The sequence below is a fragment of the Macaca mulatta genome, chromosome 4 (genome assembly GCF_049350105.2).
Source record: "Macaca mulatta isolate MMU2019108-1 chromosome 4, T2T-MMU8v2.0, whole genome shotgun sequence".
In the NCBI taxonomy this organism is placed as follows: Eukaryota; Metazoa; Chordata; class Mammalia; order Primates; family Cercopithecidae; genus Macaca; species Macaca mulatta.
In genome coordinates this window covers 172,462,415-172,477,745 of record NC_133409.1, presented here as the reverse complement: position 1 = coordinate 172,477,745, position 15,331 = coordinate 172,462,415, and the positions used below count along the sequence as shown (strand labels likewise).

Below are 15,331 nucleotides of genomic sequence, written 5' to 3'. Positions count from 1 at the left end.
CAGTGGTCATCAACCGTGATGAGGACAAGATGGCTTTTGCTTTCTTATCTCTCTACTCCCAGCACAGAAGCATTGCCTGTCCTTGCTCTCATATGCTCATCCCTGTGGATGAGATCATCACAATTAAAACTAGAGCGTTCACTATTGATGATCGATTACCTACCTTGCTCACAAAATACGCCCAGAAGGGCTTATCTTATATATATATACACACTTTTTTTTTTCAGAGACAGGGTCTTACTATGTTGCCCAGACTGATCTCAAACTCCTGGCCTCAAGTGATCCTCCCACTTCAGCCCCCAAAGCACTGGGATAACAGGCGTGAGCCACTGTGCCCAGCTGACATATTTTTTTTCCGAGTGGGATCAGGGTAACTTGGAAGGTAGCCAAAGCTGGGGCAGAGAAGGCAAGAAAGGCCCTGCTCTCACTGACTGTTGGAGAATGATAATTCTTTCAGAGTTTTCTGGGTTAGCAATGATGGGACCAAAAAGTCTAAGGTGAACAGTGTTATGGCAGGGACAAGACAGGGGCAACCTATGTATGAGAAGCAATGATTGCAGTCCATTGAAACAAATTACAGCTACAAAAAAAACATCCAATGCTCCATGATTCTGAAAAGGAGACAGGTGAGCAAAAGCACAGATTCTTACAGAGTGTTGATTATTTCTATCCGGGGTTGCTGTAGATAGTGAGAGGCCTGTACTGAAGTTCTGGCTAACAGCTGTGTTATCAATCATTGATTGTTGGGGCCCTATCAAGTCCTACCCTGTTTAAGTCCTTCTGTTTAATAGTGAGTGAATGAATGAATTGTGATAAGCCCTTCTGGGCGTATTTTGTGAGCAATGTAGGTAATCGATCATCAATAGTGAACGCTCTAGTTTTAATTGTGATGATCTCATCCACAGGGATGAGCATATGAGAGCAAGGACAGGCAATGCTTCTGTGCTGGGAGTAGAGAGATAAGAAAGCAAAAGCCATCTTGTCCTCATCACGGTTGATGACCACTGCCTGGAACAACGTGTTGATTTCTAGTGCTGATATGTTCTGCTGTGATAAGACAAAGAAGTCCACTGGGTCAACAGGATGGAATCCCCAGGCTCTGATGAGGCGGCTTTAGGCTTCTATGAACCAGTATTCAGTAGATCTTTCCTTCTGATTTAGTGTATATATATATACACACAGACACACATATATATATGTAGCCAGGTGTGACAGTATATGCCTGTAGTCCCTAGCTACTCATGAGGCTGAGGTGCTTGAGCCCAGGAGTTCAAGGTTACAGTGAGTTATGATCCTTGGGTATATCTTCTAGGTATGTATACATGTCTTTTTGTTGTTTTTGTTTTTGTTTTAAATTTGAGATGGAGTCTCACTTTGTTGCCCAGGCTGAGGTGCAGTGGTGCAATCTTGGCTTACTGCAACCTCCACCTTCCAGTTTCAAGCTATTCTCCTGTCTCAGTCTCCCGAGAAATTGGAATTATAGGTGCGTGCCACCACGCTTGGCTAATTTTTTATATTTTTAGTAGAGATGGGGTTTCACCGTGTTAGCCAGGATGGTCTTGATCTCCTGACATCATGATCCACCTGCCTCAGCCTCCCAAATACCTGGGATTACAGGCGTGAGCCACCATGCCTGGCCGTATACATGTTAATAAACACCACTGCACTCCAGCCTGAGTGACAATGCAAGACCTTGTATTTTTTTTTTTTTTTTCTTTTTTGAGATGGAGTCTCGCTCTGTCACCCAGACTGGAGTGCAGTGGCACGATCTCGGCTCACTGTAACCTCCACCTCCTGGGTTCAAGTGGTTCTCCTGCCTCAGCCTCCCAAGTAGCTGGGACTACAGGCGTGTACCACCACACCTGGCTAATTTTTGTACTTTTAGTAGAGACAGGGTTTCACAATGTTGTCCAGGCTGGCTCAAACTCCTGACCTTAGGTGATCCATCTGCCTCAGCCTCCCAAAGTGCTGGGATTACAGGTGTGAGCCACCATGCCAGGCATAAGACCCCATCTTTTATTTGTTTGTTTTTTGAGACGAAGTTTTGCTCTTGTTGCCCAGGCTGGAGTGCAGTGGTGCAATCTTGTCTCACTGTAACCTCTGCCTCCCGGGTTCAAGCGATTCTCCTGCCGCACCCTCCTGAGTAGCTGGGATTACAGGCGCCCGCCACCATGCCTGGCTACTTTTTTGTATTTTTAGTAGAGACGGGGTTTCATCATGTTGGCCGGGCTGGTCTCAAACTCCTGACCTCAGGTGATCCATCCCCCTTGGCCTCCCAAAGTGCTGGGATTAAGGTGTGAACCACTATACCCAGCCGCAAAACCCCACCTTGAAAAAAAAAGAACACGTGTGAAGACAGCCTTCATGATTAAGCTGGATATTTATCATTTCACAGGAGTACTAGTGAGGAGCAGAATGATATTAGAGGCAGCGTGTAGTGTGAGCTACTCCAGCCACAGAGCAGGAGCCTCTTAAACATATGAATGTATGCTGATGCTTTCATTTTATCCTGAGCTCCCTCCTCACACCCTAAATCCAGACCTTCTTAATCAAGCTTCATCAAGTTCCGCATGTCATGTTATATGCTACTCCACCAAACTGAGTTTCACAATGCTGTCCAAGACTTTAGAAGCATAATCTGTTAAATTCTATTCATTCTCATCAAGCCTTATTGTGTGATACTATGTCCCTTACAGACATACACACTGTGTTATTGAACCTAAAATTCTACTAATTATAAGTTCCATAATTTCTTGTACCACTAAAAAATATAAAAGCTTGCCAATTAAACTATGACAATGCTTTTTTATAACCGCTTATAATTTTTATTTTAAAAAATTTAGACAGGGCGCAGTGGCTCATGCCTGTAATCCCAGCACTTTGGGAGCCCAAGGAGGGTGAATCACGAGGTCAGGAGATCAAGACCACCCTGGCCAACACAGTAAACCCTGTCTCTACTAAAAATACAAAAAGTAGCTGGACGTGATGACACGTGCCTGTAATCCCAGCTACTCGGGAGGCTGAGGCAGGAGAATCGCTTCAACCAGGGAGTCAGAGGTTGCACCAAGCTGAGATCGCGCCACTACACTCCAGCCTGGCGACAGAGCAAGACTCCATCTCAAAAAATAAATAAATAAATAAATTTCAAGGGTGTTTTTTTAGACCAAGGATTTGCAAACTATAGCTCATGGTCCAAATCCAACCTGCTACCTGTTCTTGTAAATGAAGTTTAACTGGGAGGCAGCCAAGCTCACTGGTTTCCTTTTTGGCTGCTTCTGTAGGATGCCTTCAGAGTCAGAAATATTTATCTGGCCAACCCCTGCTCTTGCTTCATTTAGACACATTTTTAAAAATCATACTTTATTTTTTATTTATACACAAGATTGACATAAATGAAATAAATTGGTCATTTCTTTACAACAAATATGCAAGAAAACATGGATTTGTGGTCATTTCTCTGAAAACAAATATTTGCTCCACTAAATTCAAATTTTGGCCCTGCTGATTTGTTTTCTGTGCCCTTTTCATTTCACTGCCAAATCATAGTGTCATCTTTTTGAAAATATTTTAAATAGGATCAGCAATAAAGATCGGGCTTCTCATGTGGGATCACTGCTAAGGCTGGAGTCCTCTGAAAGTTCTATGGGGGAGGAAAGATATTTTTTTCCTATACCCTTCATAGTTTTTAGGTGCCCTCCCCACCATAATGAAAGATGGATTAACAACAGAAAAGCTGACATTTATTAACATGTATACATACCCATACCCAGAAGATATGCAGGGAAAAATAAGTGACTTTCAGAGAGATGGCTTAGAACTCAGGCTTTAACACCATCTTCATCTCAAAGGAAATTGAGGGAGGCAAGTTATGGAGAGGTGACCAGGAAACGCACAGTAAGCAAGGGTAAATTTCATCATGCAAATTTAAAAGTCAGTGCCTTCTTCATTGATGGGCATCTTTATTGATTTAATCCTCCTCTTTCTGGTGCAGAGGGAAACACCCTTATAAATAGAGATTTCCTTACATGTAAAGTACTCTTACAAAAAGGTAACTTTAGCAGGGCTCAGTGACTCATGCCTATGATCCCAGTACTTTGGGAGACCGACGTGGGTGGATCATGAGGTCAGGAATTCCAGACCAGCCGGACCAACATAGTGAAACCCTGTCTCTCCTAAATATACAAAGATTAGCCAGGTGTGGTGGCGGGCGCCTGTAATACCAGCTACTCAGGAGGTTGAGGCAGGAGAATCACTTGAACTCGGGAGGCAGAACTTGCAGTGAGCAGAGATCGCAGCACTGCACGCAAACCTGGGCGATAGAGTGAGACTCCAGCAGAAAGAAACAAAGAAAGAGAAAGAGAGAAAGAAAGAGGGAGGGAGGGAGAGAGAGAGAGAGAGAAAGAAAGAGAGAGAGAGAGAAAGGGAGGAAGGGAGGGCGCGGTGGCTCATGCCTGTAATCCCAGCACTTTGGGAGGCCGAGGCTGTGGATCACCTGAGGTCAGGAGTTCAAGACCAGCCTGGCCAACATGGTAAAACCCCGTCTCTACTAAAAATACAAAAATTAGCTGGGTGTGGCAGCATGCGCCTGTAATCCCAGCTACTGGGGAGACTGAAGCAGGAGAATTGCTTGAACCTGGGAGGTGGAGGCTGCAGTGAGCCAAGTTTATGCCACTGCACTCCAGCCTAGGGGACAGAGCAAGACTCCATCTCAAAACAAAAAAAAAATAAATAAAACAAAAACAAAAGATAAGGAAAAATATCCCAACCCTTTCTTTTTTGTTAGTAACAGAAATCTCAACAAGAGAGCTTAGGTGCCTCATCAGATATCATAAAAGCCTTTTTAAGGAAACAGCATATAGCTATAATATAACCTAATGCTTGATACCTCCACTAGTTTTTCCTCTAGTATAAAAAAAAAAATCCATTTTCAAAGTTTCTTTGAACTTCAAGAATTAAGGTGCAAAGCCCATCCTGTTATTTATTTATTTATTTATTTATTTTCAATTTCTGCAGAAGTTTTCCCTTTTGCCTATTTCTTGCTATTAGAGAATATTCTGGTTAAGAAGACTCTGGTTAAACAAAGCATGCATATAACAAGTTTCCCTTTAGGTAGGTCTACCAATGCGCACATCTCAGTCATGGTCCACATTTTGCTGAGAAGGTAGAAAGGGGTGAATCCTTACTGGAGTAAGGTTCTTTCTGGCAGGGGTGGGATCAAGAACAGTGATGGAGTAGCTACATTTCAGGAAGTTCAAGCAGTCCCTGCTTAAGGTCTGGCAGGCATCTTCATTCTGCCAGACCCATGACCTACCACACACCATGATGCTATCCCAGTTTCCTCCTTTTCAGTAAATGGAACCACTATCCATGCTATTACTCAGGCCAAAAAATCCTAGGGGTAACTCTGGATTCTGCCTGTCTCCCTCATTACCATCAAAAAGAGCTGTCATTTTGTCAGAGGTATTTGAACCAGAGCAACTCCATCTTGAACACGGGCTGGGTAAAACACGACTGAGATCTATTGGGCTGCATTACTAGGAGGTCAGGCATTCTTAGTTACAGGATAAGACAGGAAGTCAGCAGGACTGATATCACAAGATACAGGTCATGAACACCCTGGTGATAAAACAGGAGGTGCTGGTTGGGTGCCGTAGCTCACTTGCTAGTAATTCCAGCACTTTGGGAGGCCGAGGTGGGTCAATCACTTTAGGTCAGAAGTTTGAGACCAGCCTGGCCAACATGGTGAAACCCTGTCTCTACTGAAAACACAAAATAGTAGCTGGGCATGGTAGCATGCATCTGTAGTCCCAGCTACTTGGGAGGCTGAGGCAGGAGAATTGTTTGAACCTGGGAGGCGGAGGGTGCAGTGAGCTGAGATTGCACCACTGCACTCCAGTTTGGGTAAGAGTGAGACAGTGTCTCAAAAAAAAAAAAAAAAAAACCAAAAAACCAAAAACCAGGAGGTGCTAAAGAAGCCGACCAAAACCAATATGGCAAGAAAGTGACCTCTGGTCATCCTCATTACTCATTATACACTAATTATAATCCATTAGCATGATAAGACACTCCCACCAGCACCATGACAGTTTACAAATGCCATGGCAACATCAGGAAGTTACCCTATCTAGTCTAAAAGGAGGAGGAACCCTTAGTTCCAGGAAATCCCTACCCCTTTCCTAGAAAACTCATTAATAATCCATCTTTGTTGAGCATATATTCAAGAAATCAGCATAAAAATAGCCTATGTCTATTCTATTTTCATGTCTATGGAGTAGCCATTCTTTTGTTCCTTTCTTAATAAACCTGCTTTCACTTTACTTTATGGATTTGCCCCAAAATCTTTTCTTGTGTAAAATCCAAGAACCCTCTCTTGGGGTCTACTCTGGGACCCCTTTTTAGTAATAATTTTATCTCTAAAATGCACCTTAAAGTTCTCCCCTCTCTCCATATACACCACATCCACCCTGGAATTAAACTCCAGTCTCTAGTCCAGGACAGTTGCAGTAGTTTCCTAACGGCTCTCCCTGCCTCTCCTCCTATCTCCCTCCACACTATGTTCCATAGAACAGTCGGAATGAGTTTTCCCTTAACTTTAAGTTCAGGGGTACATGTGCAGGATATGCAGGTTTGTTACAGAGCTAAATGAGTGCCATGGTGGTTTGCTGCAAAGATCATCCCATCACCTAGGTATTAAGCTATTCTTCCTGATGCACTCCCCAACGACTCCAACAGGCCCCAGTGTGTGTTGTTCCCCATGCGTTCTCATTATTCAGTTCCCACTTATAAGCGAGAACACGTGGTATTTGGTTTTCTGTTCTTGCATTAGTTTGCTGTGAATAATTGCTTCCAACCCCATCCATGTCCCTGCAAAGGATGTGATCTCCTTCCTTTTTATGGCTGCAGAGTATTCCATTTAGGTTAATTCCATGTCTTTGCTATTGTGAATAGTGCTGTAATGAAGATACATGTGCATATATCTTTACAATAGGATGATTTGTATTCCTTTAGGTACATACCCAGTAACGGGATTGCTGGGTCAAATGGTATTTCTGCCTCTAAGTCTTTGAGGAATCACCACACTGTCTTCCACAATGGTTGAACTAATTTACACTGCCACCAACAGTGTAACAGCATTCCTTTTTCTCCACAACCTTGACAGCATCTGTTGTTTATCGACTTTCTAATAATAGCTACTCTGACTGGTGTGAGATGGCATCTCGTTGTGGGTTTGATTTGCATTTCTCTAATGATCAGTGATGTTGAGCTTTTTTTCATATGTTTGTTGGCCGCATGTATGTCTTCTTTTCAGAAGTGTCTGTTCATGTCCTTTGCCCACTTTTTATGGTTTGTGTGTGTGTGTGTGTGTAAATTTGTTCAAGTTCCTTGTAGACTCTGGATATTAGACCTTGTGAGATGGATAGATTGCAAAAATTTTCTCCCATTCTGTAGGCTGTCTGTTCATTCTGATGATAGTTTCTTCTGCTGTGTTTCTTTTGCTTTTTAGTTTAATTAGATACCATCTGTCAATTTTTGCTTTTGTTGCAATTGCTTTTGGCATTTTTGTTATGAAATCATTGCCTGTGCCTATGTACGGAATGGTATTGCCTAGATTTTCTAAGATGTTTATAGTTTTGGGTTTTACATTTAAGTATTTAATCCATCCTAAGTTAATCTTTGTATACGGTGTAAGGAAGGGGACCAGTTTCAATTTTCTGCATACGGCTAGCTAGTTCTTCCAGCACCATTTATTGAATAGGGAATCCTTTCCTCATTGCTTGTTTTTTGTCAGGTTTGTTGAAGATCAGATGGTTGCAGATGTGTGGTCTTATTTCTGAGTTATCTATTCTGTTCCATTGGTCTATGTGTCTTTTCTTGTACAAGCCATGCTGTTTTGGTTACTGTAGCCTTGTAGTATAGTTTGAAGTCAGGTACCATGATGCTTCCAAGTTTGTTCATTTTGCTTAGGATTGTCCTAGCTATATGGGCTCTTTTTTGGTTCCACATGAACTTTAAAATAGTTTTTCTAATACTGTGAAGAATGTCAATGGCAGTTTAAGTGAAATAGCATTGAATCTATAAATTACTTTGGGCAGTATGGCCATTTGCATGATATTAATTCTTCCTATTCATGAGCATGGAATGTTTTTCCATTTGTTTGTGTCCTGTTTTTTTGTTTTTGTTTTTTGGTTTTGTTTTTTTTTTTGAGATGGAGTTTCACTTTTGTTGCCCAGGCTGAAGTGCACTGGTACGATATCGGCTCACTGCAACCTCTACCTCCTGGGTTCAAGTGATTCTCTTGCCTCAGCCTCCCAAGTAGCTGGGATTATAGGCACCCGCCACCACACCTGCCTAATTTTTTGTAGTTTTAGTAAAGACGGGGTTTTGCCATGTTGGGCAGGCTGGTCTCAAACTCCTGACCTCAGGTGATCCACCTGCCTCAGCCTCCCAGAGTGCTGGGATTACAGGCATGGGACACTGTGCCCGGCCCCTCTCTGATTTCTTTGAGCAGTGGTTTGTAGTTCTTCTAGAAAAGGTCCTTCACTTCTGTTGTTAGTTGTATTCCTAGGTATCCTTTCTGCAACAATTGTGAATGGAAGTTGATTCATGATTTGACTCTCTGCTTGGATGTTGTTGGTATATAGGAATGCAAGCAATTTTTGTACGTTGATTTTGTATCCCAAGACTTTGTTGAAGTTGTTTATCAGCTTAAGTAACTTTTGGGCTGAGATGATGGGATTTTCTAGATATAGAATCATGTCATCTGCAAACAAAGATAATTTGATTTCCTCTCTTCCTATTTGAATACCTTTCTTTCTTTCTCTTGCCTGATTGCCCTGGACAGAACTTCCAATATTATGTTGAATAGGAGTGGTGAGAGACGGCATTCTTGTCTTGAGCCGGTTTTCAAGAGGAATGCTTCCAGCTTTTGCCCATTCAGTATTATATTGGCTGTGGGTTTGTCATACATGGCTCTTATTGAGGGACGTTCCTTCAATACCTAGTTTATTGAGAGTTTTTAACATGAAGGGATGTTGAATTTTATCAAAAGCCTTTTTTGTATCTATTGAGATAATCATGTGGTTTTCATCTTTAGTTCTGTTTATGTAATGAATCACATTAATTGATTTGTGTATGTTGAACCAACCTTGCATCTCAGGGATGAAACCAATTTGATTGTCGTGGATAAGTTTTTTGAGGTGCTGCTGGAATTGGTTTGCCAGTATTTTATTGAGGATACTTGCATCAATGTTCATCAAGGATATTGGCCTGAAGTTTTGTTTTATCTCTGCCATGTTTTGGTATCAGGATGATGCTGGCTTCATGGAATGAGTTGGAGGAATCCCTGTCCCTCCTTTTCAATTTTTTAGAATAATTTCAATAGAAATGATACCAGCTCTTCTTTGTACCTCTGGCAGAATTCAGCTGTGAATCCATCTGATCTTGGGCTTTTTTTTTTTTTTTTTTTTTTGGTTGGTAGGCTATTAATTGCTGCTTCAATTTCAAAACTAATTATTGGTCTATTCAGGGATTCAATTTCTTCCTGTTTGGTCTTGGGAGGGTGTATGTGTCCAGTAGTTTATCCATTTCTTCTAGATTTTTCTAGTATATATGCATAGAGGCATTTATAATATTCTCTGATGATTGTATTTCTGTAGGGTCAGTGGTGATATCCCCCTTATTATTCCTGATTTTATTTCATTCTTCTTTTATTCTTTATTAGTCCAGCTAACAATATTTTTTCAAAAAACCAACTCCTGGATTTGTTGATTTTTGAAGGGTTTTTCATGTTTCTGTCTACTTCAGTTCAGCTCTGATCTTGGTTATTTCTCATTTTCTGCTACCTTTGGGGTTTGTTTGCTCTTGGTTCTCTAGTTCTTTTAGTTGAGATGTTAAGTTGTTAACTTGAGATGTTTCTAGCTTTTTGATGTGGTCATTTAGTGCTATAAATTTTCCTCTTAATACTGCTTTAGCTGTGTCCCAGGGATTCTGGTATGTTGTCTCTTCTCATTAATTTCAAAGACACTTCTTGATTTATGTCTTAATTTCATTATTTACCCAATAGTTGTTCAGAAGCAGGTTGTTCAATTTCCATGTAGTTGTGTGGTTTTGAGTGAAATTCTTGAGTTCTAATTTGATTGTGCTGTGGTCAGAGAGACTGTTACGATTTCAGTTCTTTTTCATTTGCTGAGGAGTGTTTTACTTCCAATTATGTGGTCAATTTTAGAGTAAGTGCTGTGTGGTGATGAGAAGAATGTAAATTCTGTTGTTTTGGGGTGGAGAGTTCTGCAGTTATCTCCCAGGTCCACTTGATCCAGAGCTGAGTTCAGGTCCTGAATATATTTCTTTTCTATATCAATTATCTAATATTATCAGTGGGGTGTTAAAGACTCCCAATATTATTGTGTGGGAGTCTGGGTCTCTTCGTAGGTCTCCAAGAACTTGCTTTATTAATCTAGGTGCTCCTGTATTGGGTGAATATATATTTAGGATAATTAGCTCTTGTTGTTGAATTGAACCCTTTACCATTATGTAATGACCTTCTTTGTCTTCTTTTAATCTTTATTGGTTTAAAGTCTGTTTTGTCAGATACTAGGACTGCAACCCCTGTTTTTTCTGTTTTCCTTTTGCTTTGTAAATTTTCCTCCATCCCTTTATTTTGGGTCTATGTGTTTCTTTGTACATGAGATGGGTCTCTTGAAGACAGCATGCTGATGGGTCGTGGCTGTTTATCCAGCTTGCTATTCTATGTCTTTCCCACCCCCACCCCACCCCATCCCCACCAAGGGAGTCTCTCTGTCACCCCAGGCTGGAGTTCAGTGGCGTGATCTTGGCTCACTGCAACCTCTGCCTCCTAGGATCAAGCAATTCTCCTGCCTCAGTCTCCTGAATAGCTGGTGCATGCCACCACACCTGGCTAATTTTTTTATTTTTAGTAGAGATGGGGTTTTACCATGCTCACCAGGCTGGTCTCAAATTCTTGACCTCAAGTGATCTGCCTGCCTTGGTCTCCCAAAGTGCTGGGATTACAAGCATGAGCCACTGCATCCAGTCTATTCTGTGTCTTTTAATTGGGGCATTTAGCCCATTTACATTTAAGATTAGTATTGTTATGTGTAAACTTGATCCTGTCATCATGATGCTAGCTGGTTATTTTTCAGACTTGTTTATGTGGTTGCTTCATAGTCACTGGTTTGCGTACTCCAGTACATTTTTGTAGCGTCTGGTAACGGTTTTCCCTTTCCATATTTAATGCTTCCTTCAGGAGCTCTCGAAAGGCAGGTCTGGTGGTGATGAATTCCCTCAGCATTTGCTTGTCTGAAAAGGATCTTAATTTTCCTTCACTTATGAAGCTCAGTTTGGCCAGATATGAAATTATTCTGGGTTGGAAATCCTTTCCTTTAAGAATGTTGAATATTGGCCCCCAATCTCTTCTGGCTTGTAGGGTTTTCAATGAGAAGTCCACTATCAGTCTGATGGACTTCCCTTTGTAGGTGACCTGGCCTTTCTCTATGGCTCCACTTAACATTTTTTCTTACATTTTGACCTTGGAGAATCTGATGATTATATGTCTTGGGGTTGATCTTCTCATGGAGTATTTTACTGGGGCTCTCTGGATTTTCTGAATTTGAATGTTGGCCTGTCCTGCTAGGTTGGGCAAGTTCTCCTGGATGACGTCCTGAACTATGTTTTCCCACTTAGTTCCATTCTCCCCATCTCTTTCAGGTATCCCAATCAGTCATCGGTTCAGTCTCTTTACATCCCATATTTCTCAGAGGTTTTGTTCATTTTCACTTTTTCTCTATTTTTGTCTGCCTTATTTCAGAAACAGTTTTCAAGCTCTGAGGTTCTTTCTTATGCTTAGTCTATTTGGCTATTGATACTTCTGATTGCATTGTGGAGTTCTCATGTTGTGTTTTTCAGCTCCACCAGGTTGGTTATGTTCCTCTCTAAACTGGCTATTCTAATTATCAGCTTCTACATTGTTTAGATTCTTAGCTTCTTTGCATTGAGTTACAACATGCTCCTTTAGTTCAATGAAGTTCAATATTACCCACCTTCTGAAGCCTACTTCTGTCAATTCAGCCATCTCAGTCTCAGCCCAGTTCTGTGCCCTTGCTGCAGAGGTGTTGCAGTCATTTGGAGGAAATGAGGCACTCTGGCTTTTTGAGTTTTCAGTGTTTTTGCATTGATTCTTTCCCATCTTTGTGGGTTTTTCTACCTCTGATCTTTGAGGTTGCTGACCTTTGAATGGGGTTTTTGTGGGGTATTTTTTGTTGATGCTGTTTTCTAGTCAGGAGATTCTTCCATAGGGTTTCTGTGGTTTGCTGGGGGTCCAACTCCAGACCCTTAGTTGCCTCAGTTTTTCCCATACCTGGAGGTATCACCAGTGAAGACTGCAAAACAACAAAGATGGCAGCCTGCTCCTTCCTATAGAAGTTCCATCCCAGGGGGGTACTGATCTGTTGCCAGCCCAAACATGCCCGTAGAAGGTGGCTGGAAACCCCTATTGGGGGGCCTTACTACCCACTCAAGAGAAATGGGATCAGGGACCCACTTATAGAAGCACTCTGGCTGCTTTTTGGTAGAGCAGGTGTGCTTCACTGGGGGGAACCCTTCCTTGTCTGGACCGTTTGTATTGTACAAAGCTGACAGGCTGGAACAGCTGAGTCTGCCAAACCAGAGATGGCAGCTACTGCTCCCCTTGGGAACTCAGTCCCATCTCTGGCAGACTGTTGCCATTGGCTGGATGTAATTCTAAGTCAGCGTATCTTAACTTGTGAGGTGCCATGGATGTGGGGCCCACAGAACAATGCTGCTTGGCTCCCTGGATTCAGTCCCTTCCTAGGATTATTTACAGACGGATATCCTGCCTTGCCAGGGATCCCAGGGTCAGAGTATGTAAAACTCCTGGGTCTGTGTGTGTCTGAGAAGCTGCTTTGCCAAGACTCCGCATAGCTTTGTGTATTGGATTCAAGGCCCTGGTTGCATGGGCTCATAAAAGGATCTCCTGATCTGCAGGTTGCAAAGATCCATGGGGAAATTGTGGTTTCCTGAGTGGGACTGCACAATCACTCACCACTAACTTTGGCTAGGGGCAGGGGTTCCTTTGGCTCCATGCTGTTCCCAGTTGGGCCATCACCCCCACCCTTCTTTTCTTTGTTCTCCGTGGGTCAAGTTGTTTGCCTAGTCAGCCCCAATGCAATAAGCTGGATATTTCAGTTTAAGGTGCTAAATTCACTCCCTATTTTCATTCCGCTCCATGAGTACTGCAGCTGCTTCTAATCAGCTATCTTGGCCCCTCTGCCTTTGGAGTGACTTTCTAAAGGCAAAACTGACTACGCCCATCCCATCCTTAAAATTGTTTCATTGCCTCCTAATACAATTTTAATAAAATCCGAATTATTTACAGTGACCTAAAATCCCTGCCTAAAATTACTTACGACTACCACACTAGCCATATATTTGTAACAGGGGACAATATCAACCTCCAAGGAGGTGAATATTGGTTCTGGAGGGGAAGAGAGGGGATAAAGTAAATCTTTCTCTTTCCGGTGTATAAAGAACAGGTATAGATACAGCATATATAATATCTATGGAGGGGGAGCAATTAGAAAAAGAGTTTAAAGAAAAATTGAGAAATCCACCTAATCTAATCTCAGGTTCCTCTTCCCCTTACCTGTAAGACCAGTGCTACACAATATGGCAGCCCCTAGTGACATGTGGCTACTGAACACTTGAAACATACCTAGTGCAAAAGGAAAAGCAAAGTTTTAATTTTGCTTAAATAAAATTTCAATAGCCATATGTGGCTAGTGGCTACCATATCAGACCACACAACTCTAGACACTCAGACCTCGTTTTGGTTCAAGGATATCAAGCCCTTTGCACATGCTATCTGTATCTATCCATGCTAGGTCAGGATACTTTTGCTACAAATAACAAAAATTCAGAGTGGATTAAACATAAGTCCAGATAAGAGAGAATCCAGGGTTGGCTAATTCAACAGCTTCAATGCCATTATCATGGATCCAGGTTCCTTCCATCTTCCTTCACTGCCATCCCTGGTGCATGAGCACTTCCCTAAGATTGTTCCCCTAATAGTCATAATATGTCTGCCAAAGCACCAGGCATCACATCTAAACCTAATGCTCAGTACGAGACTGTAGCTGTCTCTTTTTTGTTCCCTTTAAAAATGAGATAAAACATCACCTCACATCTCGTTAGCCAGAATTTTATCATATGTCTCTATCAATCACTGGCAAGAGGAATGGGATCACTACATATGGCTCAGATGCTACAAGAGCCATTCCCTGGAGCTGAATATAGTGCTGGTCCCCAAAACATATGGCTAGAGGAGGATGGTGGATACTTGATCAAGCCAGGGCCCTGTAGGAAAGTAGGGACTTGCACACCTTGTATTAAGGAGGGGAGTGTGAAAGTAGAACTTCACCCTCTGTTCTAGGTAGAACTAAGCTGAACCAGTGGAGAACGTGCCTGTGCCAGTGGTTTTCAGAGTGTTGTTATCCAGAAACTTTTTAGAGAACTGGAAATTGTCAGGTCCCACCCTGGACCTATTGAATCAAACTCAGGATGGTGCCCAAGAATCTGTGTTTCAGCAAGTCTTCTAGGAGATTCTGATACATCCTAGAGTTTGAAAACATTGCCCTATTCCAGTGGTTTTCAACTGGGTGGTGGTGGTGGGGATTTTGCCCCCAGGGGACATTTGACAATGTCTAGAGACATTTTGTCGTCACAATTGCAGTGCAGGGTGCTACTGGCATCTAGTAGTAGAGGTCAGTACAACGTGTAAGACAGTCTCCCACAGCAAAGAAGTGTCCAGTCCCAAATGGCAATAGCGCCAAGGCTGAGAAACCATGGGGCAGAGGAAGCTCCTTTACAGTGGCTACAGCCCTCCCGGCTCTCCATGTAGGATTCAGGTCTTTGAACCTGGTTAGCACAAGGATTAGCATCTGTCAAGCACCTTCAGAGCAGAAGAGATGTCAGATTGCCTTTGCCCACAGTCTAATCGACTTGCTTCTAAGCAGTCTTCTAGCAGTCAACTCAGTCAGATCAGTCCCAGGGGTCACTAAAGTATCCATCCATAGCAAAACAATAAAACAGGACACAATGATCATCTTCAGGACAAAAAAAAAGACATTTTATAAGGAGCACAGTCAATATACACATTGGCTGGCTTTCATGAGGGCCTAATTCCTCTGTCTTAGAAAGTTGACAGGCTGTTTGGATCAAGCAAATTTTTTTTCCACGCTTAGGAATCTTTCTGTTCAATTGAGTCTCTACTGCCACATCTCTCTCTCTCTCATGGGGC

At 42.2% G+C, this 15,331-nt stretch overlaps 1 long non-coding RNA gene across 2 annotated transcripts in view; it reads left to right on the top strand.

Annotated features, from left to right (window-relative positions):
- The window catches only part of LOC144340573 (uncharacterized), a 309,543-nt gene that overhangs the window by 285,152 nt on the left and 9,060 nt on the right, over nucleotides 1–15,331 (top strand). The gene's annotated exons all lie outside the window — the stretch shown is intronic.